The sequence below is a fragment of the Phocoena phocoena genome, chromosome 18 (assembly GCF_963924675.1).
Source record: "Phocoena phocoena chromosome 18, mPhoPho1.1, whole genome shotgun sequence".
In the NCBI taxonomy this organism is placed as follows: domain Eukaryota; kingdom Metazoa; phylum Chordata; class Mammalia; order Artiodactyla; family Phocoenidae; genus Phocoena; species Phocoena phocoena.
The window spans coordinates 69,737,474-69,753,845 of NC_089236.1; the positions used below are offsets into that span (position 1 = coordinate 69,737,474).

General features: G+C 39.6%; 1 protein-coding gene across 1 annotated transcript in view; it reads left to right on the top strand.

The window, feature by feature from the left end:
• Positions 1-16,372, top strand: part of CLYBL (citramalyl-CoA lyase) — a 245,040-nt gene that overhangs the window by 95,542 nt on the left and 133,126 nt on the right. The gene's annotated exons all lie outside the window — the stretch shown is intronic.

A 16,372-nucleotide genomic window follows, 5' to 3' on the forward strand; every position in this document is an offset into this window, starting at 1 on the left:
GTAGGCCCTCTGTTTCTTAGAGAGGAATCCTCCAGCTTCCGGTCTCCGGGGATGAAACCTGGCTGCCAGCATTCTGGAAGCCAAGGGGACAAGGCCTGGGGATCCTCACCATTCCATGTGCTGACTTTCACTTAGTCCCAATTTTCAGCTCCTTGATTAAGTCCTCCCCATTGCTGTGTTTTGCATCCACAAGTTGGAAGCTGTTCTGGTTCATTTTCTCCAGAGAGAGTTACTTCCTTTGACTATTGGAATGAGGATGTTAGTAGGGGGAGGGTCTTATTGCTCTTTATATACTATAAACAATTCTTTGTTCAGACCCACAACCTTGCCTTCAGAGGTACCAGGAACCTCAGTTCCTAAGCTTTTGCAGAGTTCTATTGTGGAAAGAAGCTTCATTCTTTTTGACCTGCCACACTTCTTTGGCCCCAGTGCTGTGGGCAGTTAGCAGTTAGCTTTTCCACCCGTTGATTCACTTTCCATTTTCCAAATTTGTTGACATCTCTCTTCCATTACATCTGTTTCTGTGGCTTCATACTCCTCCCCACTTTAATGTGGGTTTTTAAAAGGAAGTGGAGATAAACACATGTTCATCTGCCATGTTTCTGCTTTTGAGTATTTTGATCTAGTATCCAGCTGACTTTATGAAGTTTTATTAGTTTTTTAAAAAAACAATGAATGATTATTGACCTTTTTCCCTAATTTTGTTTTATTATGGTAAAATATAAAACTTACCATTTTAACCATTTTTTTAAAGTAACTTTATTTATTTAATATTTATTTTTTTTGGCTGCATTGGGTCTTCGTTACTGTGCATGGGCTTTCTCTAGTTGCAGTGAGTGGGGGCTACTTTTTGTTGCAGTGCGTGGGCTTCTCATTGCGGTGGCTTCTCTTGTTGCGGAGCACGGGCTCTAGGTGCACGGGCTTCAGTAGTTGTGGCTCACGGGCTCAGTAGTTGTGGCCCGCGGGCTCTAGAGCACAGGCTCAGTAGTTGTGGCGCATGCATGGGCTTAGTTGCTCCGTGGCATGTGAGGTCTTCCCGGACCAGGGCTTGAACCCGTGTCCCCTGCATTGGCAGGCAGATTCTTAACCACTGCACCATCAGGGAGGTCCCCATTTTAACCATTTTTAAGTGTACAATTTAGTGGTATTAAATACATTCATAATTTTGTGAATTATGACCATCACCACCATCCATCCCCATAGCTCTTTTCAGCTTGTAAAAGTGAAGCTCTGTACCCATTAAACAACTCCCCATTCCCCCTTCTGTGGCTCCTAGCCGCCACCAGTCCACTTTTTATCTCTACCATTTTGACTACTCTAAATATGCCATATAAGTGAAATCATAGTGTATTTGTCTTGTTGTGACTGGTTTATTTCACTTAGCATAATGTCCTCAAGTTTCATCCATGTTGTAGCATATGTAAGAATTTCTGTCCTTTTAAAATCTGAATAATATTCCATTGTATGTATATATCACGTTTTGCTTATCGATTCATCCATAATATACATGAGGGTTGCTTCCACATTTTAGCTATTGTGAATAATGCTGTTATAAACAAAGGAGTATAAATATCTCTTCAAGACCCTGCTTTCAATGCTTTTTGGTGTATACCCAGAAGTGGAATTGCTCCATCATATGGTAATTCTATTTTTAATTTTTGAGGAATCACCATACTGTTTTCTATAGTGGCTTTACATTTTTACTAGCAGTGAAGAAGGGTTCTAATTTCTCCACATCCTTGCCAACATTTGTTATTTTCTATTTTTTTGATAGTAGCCATTCTAATGGGTATGAGGTGGTATCCCATTGTATTGTATCAGTAGTTTGATTTGCATTTCCCTAATGGTCAGTGATGTTGACCATCTTTTCATGTGCTACTGGCCACGTACCAGTTCATCTTCTTCATTTCTTCTTTGAAGAAATGTCTATTTAAGTCCTTTGACCATTTTTGAATCATGTTGTTTGTTTTTTGTTATTGAGTTTTTGGAGTTCTCTGTATATTTTGGATGTTAATCCCTTATCAGACATATGATTTGCAAATATTTTCTCCCATTCTGTGGGTTGTCCTTTTGCTCTGTTCATATAGTCTTTTGATGCACAAAAATTATTAGATTATTGAATTTTGTCAAATGCTTTTCCTACATTTTTTGAGATGTTCAAAGACTTTTCTCTGTTAATGTAATGAACTATACTAATATATTTTCTAATGTTAAATCATCCTTGCATTACTGATATAAAATAATTTTTTTCCATTTTCTGGATTTTGTTTGTTAAAATTCAGGAATTTTGCATTTATGTTATAAGTGAGACAGGCCTATAATTTTCTTTTCTTTTTTTTGCCTTCTTTGGTTTTTATACTCTCTTCAAAATAAATTGGGAATAATTATTTGAGGAACTTTCCCTCATATTCTGTTCCCTAGGGCAATTTGTATAGTTATGAATTATCTGTTTCTTAAAGGCTTTTCAAAACTTACTAGAAATTATCTGTACTGTGTGTGTGTGTGTGTATCTTGACTACTAATTCAATATGTTTAGTAGCATATGATCTCTTCAGATTTCTTAGTTCTTATTAAATCACTTTTGGTTACTTATATTTATTTAGAAAATTATTCACATTATCTGTTTCCAAATTTCTTGCCACAATGTTGTTCCTAGCATTCTCTTCTTATTTTTAATCTCTTCTGCATCTATAGTTTTAGTTTCTTTTTTTTTTTTTTTTTTTTTTTTTTTTATGGTACGCGGGCCTCTCACTGCTGTGGCCTCTCCCGTTGCGGAGCACAGGCTCCAGACGCGCAGGCTCAGCGGCCATGGCTCACGGGCCCAGCCGCTCCGCGGCACGTGGGATCTTCCCAGACCGGGGCACGAACCCGCGTCCCCTGCATCGGCAGGCGGACTCTCAACCACTGCGCCACCAGGGAAGCCCCCTAGTTTCTTTTTATTCCTAATATTTTCTTGATTTTGCCAGAGGTTGCCTATTTTATTTATCTTTTCAAAGAATCTTTTTTGATTTTGATGACCTTCCTTATACTTTGTTAACTAGTTCATTAATTTTCACTCTTATTTTTATTATTCTTTTTACTTTCCTAGTATTGTCTTTTGCTCTTTAAAAAATTTTTTTTCCTGAGTATAAAAACGAATTCATTAATATTTTACTCTTTCTTTTCTAGTATATACATTTAAGCTTATAAATTGCCCCCTAAGAAATACCTTAGTTCTTAGTGTGTGTCATGGATTTAGATATGTAATGTTTCATTTTCACATATTTTAAATATTTTCTCTTAATCATATATTTTTTGATCCATGAATTATTTAAAAATATGTGTCTGAGTTTTCAGAAGTATTGACTTCTGACTTTACTGCACTGTGGTCGGAGAATTCCATTTGTACAAAATTGACTAGTATTTCCTGAGACTTCCTTTATGGCCTTGTAAGTGGTCATGTTTTGTATATGTTCCATGTGTACTTGAAAAAATGTGTATTTTCTAATAATTCAACGAGGAATTCTTTGTAAGTCCATTAGCTAGTGATTATTAACATGATGTTCAAATCTTGTATATTCTTATTAAATTTTTGTCTTTTAGACCTATCAATTTCTGCCTCTGGTTGTGAATTAGTCAATTACTTCTGTAATTCTGGTAATTTTTGCATTTATTTCAGATGTCTACAGTTTGAGGAATATTATTTCTTTTTGATAAAATGTTCTTTTCATCATTAGATAATGATATTCTTTATTCCTAGGTGGGGTTTGGGGGTTTTTTTTGGCCTTAATTTCTATTTTGTTTAATATTAATATCCTTAATCCACATTGATTTGGAAGTTATATGTTCAATTTTTTTCCTTTGGTGATTATTTTTTAATATGCATATTTGATTTAACAAAGGCTGAAGTCTGATAATATCTCTATTCTCCTTCTGAACAAAGTGTTCTAGAATATTTTAGCTCTGATATCCACCTCAAATCTTTCATGTTCTCTGTCTAGTATGTTATCAGAGTCTAGTACTTTATTTGTTGTTGACTTTTTTTAGTACTTTGTTTAAATGAGACATTATCATTGCTTCTGGATTCAGTTTCTTTTATTATGAAATATACCTTTGGTCGCTTCTCTCAGTAAAGATAACTTCTTTCAGCCTTTGTCTGGAAAATGTATGTATTTTGGCCCTATCTTGAATGACAACTTAGTTGAATTAAAGGCTGAAGGTTATTTTCCTTCAGTACTTTGAAAATATTGTCCCACTGTTTTAGGGTTTATTTTGCTGCCTAGGAACGTTATATTGTGCAGCAAAATTGCTCTCTCTTCATGAGCAGTCAGTCTTTTCTTTTTTCTTATTTAGCTTGTGACTCTGTTTCTTTCATCTGAGAACTTAAATATTCCTTTCAGTTCTGAAAACTTCTCAGTTGTGAATCCTCATTCTTTCCATTCTCTCTTAGACATTTATTGTAATGTCTCATTCTGCCCATCTTGTTTCCTAACTTCATGACTTCCATCACCTACCTCTCTGTGCCATGTGGTGGCACAGAAACCACTCTGTGTAGTTTCTTTTCATTCATCTTATAGTTCACTGATTCTTTTTTTTTTTTTTTTTTTTTTTTTTTAGTTCACTGATTCTTTTTTCAGCCATGTCTAATCTACTGCTTTACTTATTAATTTTGTGACTATATATTTTCCTTTTAAAAATGCAATTTGAGGGCTTACCTGGTGGCGCAGTGGTTGAGAGTCCACCTGCCGATGCAGGGGACACGGGTTCGTGCCCCGGTCCTGGAAGATCCCACATGCCGCAGAGCGGCTGGGCCCATGAGCCACGGCCGTGGAGCCTGTGTGTCCGGAGCCTGTGCTCCACAACGGGAGAGGCCACAACAGTGAGAGGCCCGCGTACCGCAAAAAAAAATAAAAATAAAAATGCAATTTGATTCTTTCAAATTAATTTTTATTTCCAATACTGTCCTAACCTTTCCACGGTTACTGTTCCTTCCTGTGTCACTTTAATAACTTCAAACTTATATATTTCATATTCCTTCTGAAGTTTTCACTTATTTCTAGTTCCCAGGTACCTGTTCACCCTTATGTTGTGCTTAGTGACCCTCCCACCTGGTGGTTTGTTTCCTGACATGGTTGGGATGGTATTGTGAGCTCATCTTCAGCAGGGGTTGTTTTGCCTCTGGGAGTCCATGTGCCCTGGACTGTGGATAGATTCTTGCAGCACTGCTTTGCATTTTTCTTCTGCAAACCAAGACTCAGTTGTTTTAGAGTTTTGAACTCAAGTTTTTAATTTTAACTTCTCTATCTGTGACTTCGAACCCATCTAGGTGGTATAAACTTAACACCTGCACTTGCTCTTAACACAGGCTCATGGTTTTGATGACTCATACAAAAGTTTTATTTATTTTCACAGAGCCCAAACCAGACCTCAGGCTGCCTTGCTGTTTCTTGTGGGCATAATTCTTCTAGTTCCCTATTCGTGGATTAGATAGCTTTTAAAGGGGCCCAGTTTTGTTCAGTTCCTTCACCTTGCACAAGCCCAAGTTGGTGTCTTCTGTCCCACGCGGGTATTGACACTCCGGCCCCCCAGCTTCAGGAACTCTGGCCCTGGAGTTCTTGCTTTGTTTCAGTACTTGAAGATTTCCTTTTCCTTTTTCTTTCAAGCTCAGCTATATGTTAAACCTTTCTTTTTTTAACTTTTGCTTTAGATTTTCCAATATTTCTGTGTGTTTTTAAGTAGGAGTGGTGTCTGCATCCACTCAGCTTACCATAAACCTATTCATCTCTGTACTCCCCAGCTCAGAGGAATAACTGGTCTGTACCAGGTGCTAGATGACTGACTGCCTGACTGAGTGAATGAATGAATTTATTTTTTATGTCCAGAAGCAGATGGAAGCAACATTCTATCTCTCCAGGGGCACCGGAGCAAGCAGAGTTTATTTTTCTATGAGGTCGTAAGTGAGGAGAGTTCCAAGCAAATAAAATGAAGAGAGAATAGGACTTCTTACGTGCTTTTTCTTTAAGTCTTGGAACAATGGAAACGTTTAACTGCTTCATACTGCTTGATATCCTAAGGTGGACTGAAAATGAACGAACAGTGAGTTCCCATACCATTCGCTGGTGGCTCCACACAGCATCCTTACCAAGAGGAAAGATTAAAGAATCACAGGGAGCAGGACATTAGGCCTGTTAATTTCCCTTTCTCTCCCCTGTTTTTAAGAAAAGCGTGCCTTTGATGAGATATAGCCACAGGCTGTTGTTTCACATTTTACATCAACCACCTTTGTTGGAAGCTGGTTATTGATGCTGTGCCCTGTTTTAATTCACACTTCTTTGCTAATCAATTACAGCATTTATCCATTAATCAGGCATTCTGACAGGGTCAATAACTGCTTTTTGGGTTTCGTGAGGGGTTGCGTGTTATCAAGCAAGAAATAATGCTCAGGAGCTCACTTAAAAACAGTGTGACTTTCCCAGGCTGGTGGACTTCCGGAGCAATAAGCATCTCATGCAGATTTCATATGGTGGTTTTTTAATGTATTTGGTTGATGGGATTTTCTCACTGAACACTTCATTAGCAGGGCTCAACATTAGTGAAGTGTGGACAGGTGTGCCTCTGTTTAAGAAAAACAGAAACATCAAAAAGTAATTATTCCCATTCCTTACAAATGACTGTATTTACCTAAAAGTGGCATTAAATCATGAGCTTCTTTCATTCATATTGTTTACAAACAATATCTTCTTGGTAGTGGGGTTTGAGAGCAAAGAAACTTAATGCCAAAATATTTGGAGCTGCTACTAGATGAAAACCAATCCAAAATTTAGAGCAAATACCTCTATAATTATAGTGTGAGTCAAGAGGAAAATATTTTATAAACAAAAGCTGAGTTAATATACCAATTTCCTAAAGCCCATCTTTTACATAGAGTGTTTTAAACCTCTATGTACACATACATGAGTACATACACATTCTCAGTACCCCTCAGCCTTTATAATTTGTTTCAACATATTCAAATGTTGTAAAGCATCATAGAAGTTAAAACTTTTCATTTTAGCAAGGATGAGAAACAGAGGTGGCAATGTTTAATTGGAGAGTTACAGTTTGGGCAATTGAGTTTACTGTACATAATGATGGTAACAGGTTTCAGTGATCTTTTTTATGACAGATGTACCAACATTTAATTGTTTTTCATCACGGGTGGAGAGAAATGACACTTCTGTAGATTTTTCAATTCTCCTACGTGTCACTTAGCTGTCCCACCATTGTCTGAGTTCCTTTCTCTCATCCCTTTTGCTGCAACGAGTTGTGTCATTCCCTCATGATCAGCACTTTTGTTGTCTTTGTTTTTTGCTGTACCTCAGAAGTCCATCTTTTCTTTCATCTCCTTCCCATTCATGCATGAGGGAACAGTTGTGCCCTGTTGTGGGGATGTTCCGCTGGGTTTCAAGCAGTAGGGTTTCTTTTTATTCTCTTCTAAGTAGTACAATGGGGCTGAATGTCTGTTGCAAAATGCACACACTAATATGCCAGGTTATTTGGTTTCCAAGAAGTCAATAAAAATACTACATTTAGGCTCAGCCCTTGGCTGGCTTTTTCCCTGTTTGCCTCCTTTCAAGTCTTTGGTTATAAATTTGTTTGTTTGTTTCTGATCGTAAAATATAATCTTCCGTATTAAAGTGAAGCATGGAGTCAGCAAACACTCAGAAAAATGTTGCTGGCGGTGGACTATTTTCACACTAGCAGATTTGGCAGCCTGCACCCTCCCTTGGTAAGAGCCTCAAAACAGCCGCCAGAGCTAATTAATGGCAGCTACAACTCGGAGGAGATGAAAAAAGAGTGGATCCCAAGTTGGTCTTGGCAGAACTTTCCAGTGTAAGAAACTAGCACATCTCTGCATCTAGAGGTGTGCAGCTCTGACTCTTTTCATCCAGATCACCTCGCTTGATTCTTGTTTTGGGGGGGGGATGAGTGTGAGCGTAACTGTACCTAGTTATAAACACAGACCCAAAGGCCCTGTCAGCAGTAAAAGGCTAAAGACATAAAAAGCTAGAGGTGTCTTAAGACACTTTGTTCTCATATTCAGGAACAATCTTCAAAATCCTCCTTAATGAGGTCATAAAAGAAAAAAATAGAACAAGCGTTCCTTGTGTATCTCACTAGGGCCTGCCATTAGGGTCACTTGCCACCAGTATCCTGTTTAAAAAGGGATTGGAGTAGTTCAGTCAAGCATTGCATTAAGAGAGAGACTTTGATTAATTCCTTCTCCTTTCTCTTGTGCCACAGATAATTTCAGTAAATTTGTGATACTTTCTGCTTAGCCATTGCTGAGGCTTAAAGTTCTCGACGTACCATGCTGAGTATTAGCATTTATCGGGCCTACTTGGCTATGGTGAAGAGAAGTGAATGCTGCAGACTGCTGTCTAATCTCTGATGAGCAGGGTCGGTCTTTAAGCATGACCGGTATCTGAGATCTTGGCTCAGGGAAGAGCCTGCTCTCAGGTTGGTGGCAGAAAGAAATCTTGATGTAAGAGAAGGAAAGAACTAACAGTAAGTATGACGGTGATTTACCATGGTGAACTTTTTTAAAGGTACTGGATCTGCCTCTTTCTCAGAAAATCACAGCTTGGGGAAGTTTCAGGCATGGCTCTCAAAGGAAACAAAAGCAAGAAAGGGACACGTGAGGGCCACCAGTATGTGCTTTCACTGAGGCTGCTGTGGGAGAGTTGAAGATTAGCCCTGGGCTGGTCAGGTCAGGTAGGAAACTGGATTCTCTTGTCATTTGCTTTCTTTTATTTACCAACTTTGTTGAGAGGGCATCAGGGATACAAAGGAATGTTTTGAGTCCTGTGCTGTAGAAACCCAGTGGCTGTTGCCATCTAGAAACAGGTTAGGATGTATTTAAAGCACTTAGTTAAAAACTTAATCACATAGTTATTGTATTTTATAAGCTAATTTTGGAAAGGTATACAATTTACTTTATTGCAAATGCAAAGTCTGTTAGGCATCCATGCATTTAGGTGCCACTGAAAAGTTAGATTTGGGTTCTGATGGACTGGAACGGCTCCCAGGGGAACACTGTCGTGATTGTGTAAATCCCCTCTCCTTTGTGGTTTACTCACTAGATACGTTGGGTTGGTTCTTAGGGCTGCTGCTTTCTGTCCTTAGCAGGACAGAATTCAGCCGCTGCACACGCGCGTGACGGCAGTAGGTTAACAGTCCTGACTTAAGAAGATAGTTTTGGGTATGGGTACATAGAATTGCTTCTTTTCCAGTTGAAGCACTGGGTTTTTTGTTCTTTGTTTTTTCATTTGATAGAGGGGTAGTTGGGTTTATTTTAATGAATTTGTATGTGAGACATGTTTATGTAAACAAGTTAAGGCAAGATTTCAGAACTAATTTTAGAGTATGTTTCATGATAATTACTGCTTTCCTGCTAACGGTTTAATAGCCAATCATAAGAGTTTTAAAAATTATTTTGAAATGAATAAGATGTTAGACTTCTCGTTGATTCTTTTTCGGTACTGTTCCAGATTAAGAACCCAAAGACATACCTGTTCATTCATCAAATATTATTTATTAAACTGCTACTGTATGCCAGGCTCATAGTGTTGTATCACCATTATTATAATTGTCAATGTAATTGTTTTTTTATTTATATTTACAGTGATTATTATAAATATTGGAAACCCCTAAGTATCCTAGTTTTGATAATCAGCTTTAACTCTTTGTGAGGGTGAAGCCTGTCCATGAATAGATCACTCAGGCCTGACCTGAGTAGTTCTTGGAATGCTAACTGAAGTTGCGTGATTGATAGATTTTTCAAGATTTGAAACTAGAGAGAGCCAGGGAGGCAGAATGGTGTCATGGAAAGGACACAAGCTGTCACTTACTTTTCCTTGCCTGAAAGGCAAGAGCTCAGGGCTCGGTGTGTGAATTAAGTTCTCTGAATGTGGTAAAGCAGCTAGCACCTGGCTTGTCCCACGTGGAATCCTCTGGGAATCCCACTCCCTTATTCCTAAGAAACAGGTATCCCCAGGGCCTCAGCATTTACATTCTCATTCCCATCATGCACACTCAGGGGCCGGGAAATTATCTGATCGTTACCTCTCTGTGCCACCAAAAAGAGAGCAAGGATGTATACTTAGAACCTCATTCTTGTGAAAAATACCTCAAAGATTTTTTAGATCCAGGGAATACCTGCCTCATTTGTTTATTTGAAGCTTAACTGCAGATATTTTAAATATTTCCCTACAGTGGAAATCTTCCAAATGTTACTTTTTTCACAAAATCAGCATGGTGATTGCTGAGAAGAAAGAGGCCACAGCCTTAATCTCCTCAACAAAATCAAGCCTGCTGCCACGTTTCTTCCTGGGCTGAAGGTTCTTTTTCAGATAAACGTCTCAGCGGGGAGGCAGGGTGGAAGGTCTCTAATAAAATCGGAGGATTGTGGTCGTCCGGGCACCTTGTCTTCTGATACCAAGTGAAAAAAGGATGAACGGAAGCACATTTCAGCCTCTTGCCCAACCACCCTCAGGTCAGATCTAGGATCCAGAAAGTAGCAAGAGTAGGCCACCTAGCAAATGAACCATTTCCTTTGAAACATAGGCGAGTAACAGATCTGGCTTTAAAAATCCCTAGTTTTCTCTCCCACGGCCAACTATACAAACTGCTAGCTGAAGAAAATTGTCCTTTTACCTTATAATAGATCTCACAGAAAATGATACCTTTTGGTCTTTATTTACAGATAATGTTAGAAGTAATCTTACAGGTCCCATTATACCGCTTTTACTGTGTTTGGTGAGTATTCCTGAAAACCCATTCAGTATAATTTGGGTCTTTCTTATACTTGATTTAAAACAGCAGTTTTTTGAAATGTCCAAGACAGCTGTTGCTTCTGCTTTGTATTGCTGAAAACTTTCTGCATAATTATGTTCTGGAAGTTCTACGGGGCCTTGCTGTTTTAGAGCTTGAGAAAGCATAATGTCAAGGACCATCCAGTTGTCCTCTTCCTGTAGATTAGGATGAAGGTCTGCATTAAAAGTTCTCTCTCATCATAAGCTCAAAACAGGTAGTGGTGAAAAGAATGCTCTGCCTGATGTCTCTTGTCTTTCCAGTGTGTGAGCCCTAAGTGGGAGAGGGCGTGCCTGTGTGGTGCAGTGTGCCTTATACACTGTCGGTGACTAGCAAATGTACTCAGCCGTTTCTGTGGAGATAGTATATATGGGATCTTAGCCAAAAGGGCCTCTACTTACAAGTCAGTTCCTAAACCTGTCTTCTACGACCTTTTAGATTGGACTTCTTTATCAGTCATCTGCTTGAGTATCAATTAGGCGTAAGGAAAGGACACGGGAAGTGGTGGTTGGTAGTGCTTGCCATCTGTGTCTCTGAGGCATAGTTTCAGCTGGTAAGGTGTGTACTTTTGGACACCTAGGTCTTTTGGGGGCTGAATATCTTCAGAGTTTGATGGGCTTTGGAAATGTACATAAATGGGAAGAGGAGAAGGAGGGGCCAGAAGGTACTTCATCACTCCTTCCCTCCTCCAGTGGGGACCAGAGGCAGTACAGGTGGCCGTTGGCCCATTGGCGAGGTACTGAAGAGATTGAAAGATTGAAAGATTCTCTTTCTTTTTCTTTCTCTGTCGATTAGCAAAATGAGATTTTCTTGTGTGGATAAAGTTTAGGAAGAGAGAAAGAGGAGCACCACATCCTGGGCCACTTTCAGCCTGTACTTGAGTGTTTCAAGGGTGTGACTGTCCCGACTCCCCACCCCCAGTCAGTGCTGTGTTACTATTGTTAGTGCCGTTATGAGACCGACCACCGGCTGGAGGGTGACAGGTGCTTTAGGGCCCCATCTTGCCAAGGACTTGTCACTGTAGCTTTGGAACTCAAGGTGCACCTGCAGATGCTCTCAGTTGGGCGGCTGAGGCCTTACATTCCTGTGTTAACGGACTTCATTCGACATCTGAGTTTGCCTTTTAAAATTTGACTAGCAGATGTGGTAGAAATGATCACCACCACAGCCTACTGCCACTGGGCGTGGCAGGCCCAGTGGCAGGCAGGAGGCACAGAAAATGGGCCTTAGTGGGGGCAGCCCCAGCACTGGCCAAGTCTGGGCAGAAAGCATTTGGCTGCCTTGCTGACCTCTTTGCTAGTGAGAACTGGGACTGCCACCTCAAGTACTTGTCCTTCGTCTTTCCTCAGGACAGGCGAAGCTAGGCCCAAGAGGAGGGGCAAGGTGGGTCCATCTCCAGGTGGAGACACAGTGAGACTCAGGCCCAGGGCCATCTCTGAGCAGTGGTGTACAGGGGGGCTGGCCGGACAAGGGCCCCAGAGGCCTTGGAGAGAGCAGCAAAGCAGCCCAAGATGATTCCGCGGGACACCTGGTGTGGACACCACAGTGGCAAGGACCATGGAAACGGTGGCTGGGAGGGAGGTACCCCAGCCCCAGTCGGTGAGAGGAGGTCCCAGGAGCCCTAGACAGAGCTTCATTAGTAGGGCTTCAGGGAGGGGCATTGAGGGTTTTATACTCTGTACTTTGTCAATATAGGCAGGTTGCACTCTATAAAGAAATGTAAATATGGGCGGAAAAGTTATAAGGATTGGTATGGTCAAAATAGGGCTAGCAAACCTTGCTTCTAAGCTGAAGGTGACTTTAATTTCTTTACTTAAATAAAAAGCCTAACAATGCCTCAAAGCATCAAACCACTGATGATTCCACTATAAGAACAGAAATATTGCAATTTGCAATGTTGTGGGTGATGGAGAAGGCCATGTACTGGTTTCAGAAGTGGGAGAAGGTACAGGTTGCGAGGTGGGGGAAGGTTAGCAGGAGAGTTCTAATGGACACATTTAATGTATAGAGTGTGGGAAAACATGGACAGTGGCCATACTGCATGATGGCGAGGGGGAAACCTAGGAGTGTTCTGATATTCAGAAGGCCTGTGCTGTCACTTCCGACTTCTTTGTTTTCTAGCTAAGAAGGAAACGGAATAACATACTTCACAATAAAATGGTTTCACATTGCTTTAGCATTTCAGGAATCTGTACTCAATTCTTTAGTAAGACTGTCACTTACTTCTGCATTGGAGGCTAAGGGGTTGACACATTTTCAAACACAGGAAGTATAGGTATACTTACTTGCATGAATTAGTATCAGAAGCTTTGGACTTTTGCAGTATATTCTGCGGGGGCTTTGCTTTTGTTGGTAGTATATATTCGTTTTCTCTTTTTCTTTCTTTTTCCTGTTTTCTGGATGCAGTATATTGTGTAAAGATGCCTACATCTTTCAGACCAAATTGTTTTCAGGATTTGGGCATTATATAGCAGGGTCTCAAAGAGGTCTTTTCTTTCTTCACTTTTCAGAGAGAAATCGGTTTCCTGTGTATTTTAATCTATGTCCACAGGAGGATTATGATAATGAATCACTGTTTTGTAATTTTGCTATTTTAAGTAAGTTTTAATAAAACCTGTACCCCCTTTCTTGATCTCTGAGAACATAGCCATTAAATAAGTGCTATAAATATCTTGAGAGCTTAAAAATAGAGCTAAAATATAAAAACACGGTGTGTAGTAAAAGAGGCATCCTTTACCTGCACCCCACCTTCAGTTTCTACAGGACAACTTTATACTTCACTCAAAGATATTTAAAAATATTAATACATCGACTTCCTTGGCAATTTCCTGACTGTATCACTGTTTTCATTTTCATGGTTAACGCAGTATACTGGTTGGTAAGTAAGCAGTGTGATTCTACTTGCTCTTCTAATTTTTAAAATTCTTTACAAATAATTATTATCACTACTACATGATTAAGGAACAGATATTTATATAAAACTAGTTTAAGATTTTTGGCCTTTGCATTCTTTTTTTACTCATTTATATGTTTAATTAGCATGCATTATGTATAAGGTATAGTGCCAGGGTCAGCAAAAAGAGTGCTTCGTACAATCACGACTCCCTAAAATCATGATTCTTAAAGTCCGTTCTCTGTCTGTTTCCCCCTCTCAAATATTACCTCCTGTTCTTCCTTCTCATTGTGACCAGTTATTTAATTTTTTAAGATCTTGGAGTCCCAGTGATGTACTGTGCAGTAGGGATGGTTAAAGAAGAGATCTTGAAGAAATTTTAATCACTGGGGAGTTGGCGCTAACAGGCAAATCGACAGCCTTATCTGTGTAGACAAGGAGGGCTGCTCAAGCTGAATTGAAGGACCCTGTTGTAATTTGAACGCTTGAAACCCTTTCCACTTTATTGTCAAAATTACTGCCTTCACTTCCTCCCTCTCCTCATTTGTCTATTTCCCTTGCATTTTATCTTGGGCACTCCCAGTATACAGTATGGTGGTGGTGAACTGCTTCCTGGAAGGCATGATTAGTCATCAGGAGCACGCGTAACTTATAGCTGGAGATAAACAGGCGCTCAGCCTGTCAACCACAAGTTGGACTAATTTGGAAAATATGGTTCCTCTCCTCAAAAGAAACGGCTCATGCTTCTTTGGACACTTGTATAAAACAGCTATGTGCACTTCCCTGTTTGTTCTGAACAGCTGGAATCAGAGTGTCCGGCTTGATGCTAGAACTGGAATTTAACTCACAATGGCAAGGAAGCTTTACCTAGAATGTCTGTCACCGTGAAAGGCAGGGAAGAGCTGTACCAGTTCCAGATCCCTTTCAGTTTTGGGTTTGCTTCCCACTTTTCTTTCCCATGATTGTTTACTGTGTGGAGTGTAATCCCAAATCTCTCACCAGTTGTCTCATCATCTTAAAGGGAAGAAGAAAATTATAATGGATGTTTTGAATGTGCCTGGCCTTTATTTTGTTCATACCCAAACTGAATGAGGCAAAGAGGTTGAAATATTTTCTTTTTCCATCTGAGTAAGCATGAAAACCTGCAATCCTTAATCTTTTAAAAGAAAAAATAACCTCCTCTGTTTGTGGGATTTCTGATTCATTTCTTCCACCCTGCTCTCTATTTTTTTAGTCAAATACTTTCTAGACTTTTGTGAGCCAGTATCTTCCTTCCTCACCCTTTTCCCCTCTCCTCCCCTACCCCTACCCTGTGGTCGCACAAAGAGCAGGGAGCCCACAGAAGACTAAGTTTCTGGGTTTTGTATTTAAAAGGAGGGTGAAATGCTGGATATACTTAGGAACACAAAACTGATCTGTTAAAACTTTACCAAAAAAGAAATTTATTGGTGTCAGGATAAGGGGAATAAGAGAAACTGAGATTTTTTTTTTTTAAATGCCACAAATAGAGGAGAATATACAGTTGCTTTTCGTGATTTACACCAAACTGACTTTTCTTTAGTTCAGCACAAACTAGTAGGTGTGGCAGCGACTTCAAACCTCCCAAGTTAACAAGTGATATAAAAAAATGAGAATCACAGGGGAAGGGAGCCAGGAGCCCTGGAAGCTTTCTACTTGTTGATGTCTCTAAATAAGAATCAGGACCAGTACACTGGCCTGTAATTCAAAGATGGGTACTTCTCTGTGACTTGGGCTCTGTGCCTGTGAAACTCTGGGTCTCCAGCGTAAATGAAGTTGTCTGTGGCTCAAGCCTTAGAGAAATATTCTAAACCAGGGTCCCAGGGCCACATTCTGCCTGCCACCTATTTTTGTGCAGCTCTCGAACTAAGAATGGTTTTTCCAGATGAATGAATTAAGAATAGGAACATTACCTTTGAACTCCAATTAAGCAAGATGTTATCCCCCCAAAAGGAGTGCTATTCTTCTCGTGAGTAGAACTGTATTACAAAAAAATTGTACGCAATTTAATTTTGAATTTTGTCATTACCAAGCGTGTGGAAATTTGTGTTCCCTCTTGTTACACAAGTCCCTGTATGATATCCTTGACTTTGTCTCTCAGCTCACAAGTCTGAAATAATTTACTATCTGGCCCTTTCAGGTAAAGTTTGCTGAGTCCTGTTCTAAACTGTCACGTAAAGAAAATTTTGAAGAGAAAAAAAGGCATCTTTACTGTCATTATTTGCCTAAATCTCTATTTCAATTTTCTTTTTTAAGCGTGAAGCCAGTATGGATGGAGTTCATATTCTTTGGCTTGTGCAGTGCCCTGAAAAAACTGGTATCAGTTGTGAAATGTGGCATAATAGTATCAGCGGCTGCCTGTTTGAAAATTTAAGGTCACAGAATAAAATAAACCTGTGTTGCCCGATATAAAATAGATGGCAATATAGTACTTATTTTGTAGGATTTTGGGAAGGATTAAGTGAAATAATGCAAGTAAAGGACTCAATAGATGTTAAAAAGCAAAAAAAAAGAACAAAGACTACCATTGAGAACTTAAGTTTGTTTGCCTTAGTGTGTATGAATCCTGGTGCCTTTCATTTTAAAATTTTGTATCTGTGGACAGACATACTGTCCCTTGTATACTGGAAG